General features: G+C 40.7%; 1 protein-coding gene across 1 annotated transcript in view; it reads right to left on the reverse strand.

Annotated features, from left to right (window-relative positions):
- LOC111973470 (cadherin-10-like) overlaps window positions 1-4,071 on the reverse strand; it is a 58,542-nt gene extending 54,471 nt beyond the window's left edge. The window contains exon 1 of the mRNA XM_024000841.3: window positions 3,918-4,071. The gene's annotated coding sequence lies outside the window, so the exon portion shown is untranslated. The remainder of the gene's footprint in view (window positions 1-3,917) is intronic.
- Window positions 4,072-4,292: the final 221 nt, after the last annotated feature.

Raw genomic sequence — 4,292 nt, forward strand, 5'->3', positions numbered from 1 at the left:
TATATAAATAGGGGGTATTTTTAAGACAGTTTGGAAATAAGAGGAGGATACAGGTAGGTGGAGCCCATTTAGTAAGAGGCTGGTGGAAAGGCCTTCATTGTGTATCTAATGAGGGACCGTGAACAAACAAAGACCGATTTTATAATTCCCCCACTTTTGTTCGACAAAAATAACCCTAATATCAACGAAGGCATTAGATTTGAATGAACAAAGGACCCTGTTTTTGTCTGTGAACAAATTAGTATTATGTTTTTCATTGATCGAACTGAAGCCCCGCCACATGTAAATTCATATTATCCCATGAATGCAAATCAAATAATTAAGCTAATGAGATCCAAAAATGAAATATTAAAGAGTCTTAAAGAGCTCTGCGGAATGTAATTCATGTCATTAGAGATTGAGCTAATGCCTGTGCTGAATCAAACCATGACTCTCATACAGACAGGTTATGTCTTGTATACAAATGTTAAAAGGTTATGACAATATCAGAGAGAGACAGTCGAGATTGGGAATACTGGTACGGTCTCAGCTGTCATCCAAGGTCAAGACTTCAAAATAATAAGTGGGACTAGACCATTAATGGTCCTTTAGAGTGTGCAAAACCACCATCTACCAGTTTTCCAGATGTCTAACCTCAGTAAAACAGCAGGACATAAAAAATCCCTAAATTCAGAGAAATTGGCAATACATGAGGACAAATTCATAATTTTCACAAAGCATGAGATTGATAACATGTATGAACCAAGAACATTTGATATCGACTGTGGTTTTCTCTCTCCATACCCCCAGATACAGAATGAAACCAAGAACATTGGGGATGTCGTGCGGTGCCAGGAAGCCATAAACTGATGATGATGTACTGTTATCACTTCACTATGTGCCCAGGGTTTGCCATGAATATGACAGGCGGCAGGCGGGCGCAGCATCCCAGAAATCGGGAAACATTGGCTGGAAATTAATCTGGGCTGATTCCCGTGATTGCATTTTCTAATTATCATTCAAGGCTGTCCTTGAGTTTTAATAGCATTCTGGATATTAAGCTTTGATGCACCATGCCTATTAAGCATTAGGCCAATGTGTCTTTTTAGAATTCCTCCAAACCCTCCATTAAAGGATGAGCTGAGCAGAGTGTACTGACTGGAATACTTGTCCAGATGCTATAGACTCCGCTCACTGAATTATCTAGACTTGATTAGTCCATTAAATGCCTACAGTGTATTAAAAAGTTGTTTATGATTAGATTAGGTGGTAGAAAGCTTGAGAGGCTTGGCATGCAAACAGACAGAGAGAGGCATGAAAGGACAAAATTGTTAAATATGCTCTTACAAGTTAAGTCTTTGAGTAGAGCGTTTAATTTATGGTTGTCCATTCTGGCAAAAGCTAGTGGAATAAACACTATTTCACACACACACACACACACACACACACACACACACACACACACACACACACACACACACACACACACACACACACACACACACACACACACACACACACACACACACACACACACACACACACACACACACACACACACACACACACACACACACACACACACACACACACACACAGTTGGGAGTGTTTAGACTCCGAAACAGACATGGTCAGTGGAATTGCACTCGCCCTTTATACTGTATGAGTATCCTGGGTGCGTTTCTCCTGAAATCCGAAAACCTGTCTGCAACAGCAGCCTTAATAGGGAATATATAACCACTTGCAGCCCAGCTCGGTCCATTCCATTTTACAATAGAATGCTCCCTAGGCCTTTATAATAATGTGGACACTGATGATAACATCTCCCTCTGCAATAATCAAACTTAAATCACATAGATACTGTATCTTGCTTTGCAATCAACAAACTCATTGAAGGGCACCAGTGGTCTATGACCCATCATTTGAGAATGTTGTGCTTATGACATTACATCATAAAAAAAAAATGGGTCAAATACAACATATTCTATATTTGGTTTATATGATGTCCCTGTGGATGGTTTGAATACATATTTGACAAAAACCAAACGTGGTACTTCTTGAAAATCTAAACATTTTAGAAAAACGGTGCACTTGAGGTTTAGGCAGTTGTGGTCTATTGAGGTCAAGGGATATTTATAATAACTATTAATGTCTATTTTGTGATTTACAGATTGAGTGGCTCTTGCCTACTGATTGCACACTCACAGACCCCCACAGAGCCTAGTCTACTACAGTAGAGGGGTGATGCAGCTGTTGAAAAGCAGCAGACCTGTAAAAGTGCCCACTTGGTGGAGCCCTAGACCTTTCCAACATCGCTAGCATCACGACTGCCGGCTGCAGTCTTTGGCAAGGCTTGACAGCATTTTATAGATGCTCTGAAATCTGCCGCAATTTTGAAACGCTCTCTTCACTTTGTAACTTGAAAAGTGGTCCAAAAGGGGTTAGACTTCTTACATATGTGAGGCCATAAACAGACAATATCATTCCCATTGAATAAATCATCGCTGTAGATAGTTATAGTTAGAGCTGTAATTTTGATCCGAATGTGACACAATAAGTGGAAAGATTATAATTTCTTTCAAAGTTTATTTTGCAGTCTATTTATGAGTTTATTGATCATATTTTAAATGATGTGTTTTGAATGAGCCCCACGACACAAAATGCACTTTGTTACAGGATCCCAGCAATTTCGAACAATGACAACCCACATGATATATTTTTTTTATAGAGCTTTTTTCCTAACTATATCAAACATGTTAATTTAGAGATGGTCCGTTATGTTTACATTTGAGGCTGTTGAAAGATGTGGTTTCGTGTTTGTATGAGAGCCATGCAGTTTTTTGTGTGTGGGAGGGCAGGGATTTGCTATTATTCATTCCAACACTGAAAGGCCATTACATATCTGACAATAATTTAGGGAACATGTTAGTGGTTAATTTGTGTTAAACAATAATGGCATTACATAAATGACCCAGGACAAAATGCACCCTTATAAATCACCTGTGTGACCATAAAGCTGTCTCTACCAAGCCCCACAAAACACAGCAGCGGAGAGAATGAGAGGAAGAGAGGGAGAGAGAGAGTAAAAAAGAGAGAGGGAGACAGAGACAGAAGGACAAAGAAGTGCGTTCTTTGCTTCAGGGTACATACGACATCCTAACATACTCATTAAGTGCAGTGCTCAAAACCCCATGATCAACCCCTTCAKCTTTCCATGCTTTTGAGCTGAGATAGGATCAGCAGTACAGTGCCTCACCATCAATTCTGCTCACACTTAATTACAGGTAACGTTTTGCCATCTCTACCACACAAACACACACAAACACAAACAGACATACACAAATCCCTCTGGCAGCTGACATAAGTCTGAATATCACTTAGCTTATTGGTGAAAGGCCGTTCATTAAAAACATCTAATCAGAGTGATACACTGGAGGAAGGAAACTGCCTTTAGCAATGCCAGTCCGATTTTGTTTCGGAAAAGTATCTGCATGTATGTAGCTACTGCCCTTCACGTCTGTAAATCTGTCACACGAGCACCGTGTCCATCCGATTTTGTTTAAGAAAAGTATCTGAATACATGTAGCTACTGACCTTCTTCTAGCACTTTCTATTTTGGAGTTTCCTAAGACTGCAGTGGTTTTACAGAGATGGAGAGGAAAGTTGACCCCAGAGATTTGGTAGGACTAAAACTTCATAAAATATTCAACACAGAGGTTCCAGATATCAACCCCTTGATTATATGTTATTTGTAGCATGGCAGGTGTCCAAAGTAAAGAATACTGCARGTTAACAACATGTAATGCATTGATTCAATTATTTACCTGTTCGCAACAATCCAGCACCTATCTATTGCAGGTGGGTTATTTCACCCCACCATCCAGAAAAGTGAGGCAAAATATCCTTTAAAACAGAGAACAGAAAATCAGAAACCTTACCTTTTGTATTTACAGCTTAGTAGTGTCCATCTGTGTTTCTGAGTGTRGTGTTACTCTGTCCCTACTCCTCACGTAGCAGTGCTTAGAGGTGGCGCTTATTCTGAATCCTCTCGGCTGCACTTACATTCCAAGACTGACAACAGTGCTGCGAGAGCGAGTGTGAGCGTAAGTGTCTGTTCAGCCTGCTACTCTCCCTCTCCCTCCCTCTATTTCTCCGCCCCCTGCCTCTCTTTTTTTCTCTTCTCCCCCACCCTCTGTCTTTCCAACCTCTCTCTCCCTGCCTATCTCTCTCCCTGCCTATCTCCCTCCCTCTTTCTATCTCTCTCTGCCTCTCTCTCCCCTCTCTCTCTCGCTGCATCACATCTTGCTGTGGAT

This window comes from Salvelinus sp. IW2-2015, linkage group LG14 (assembly GCF_002910315.2).
Source record: "Salvelinus sp. IW2-2015 linkage group LG14, ASM291031v2, whole genome shotgun sequence".
Taxonomy (NCBI): domain Eukaryota; kingdom Metazoa; phylum Chordata; class Actinopteri; order Salmoniformes; family Salmonidae; genus Salvelinus; species Salvelinus sp. IW2-2015.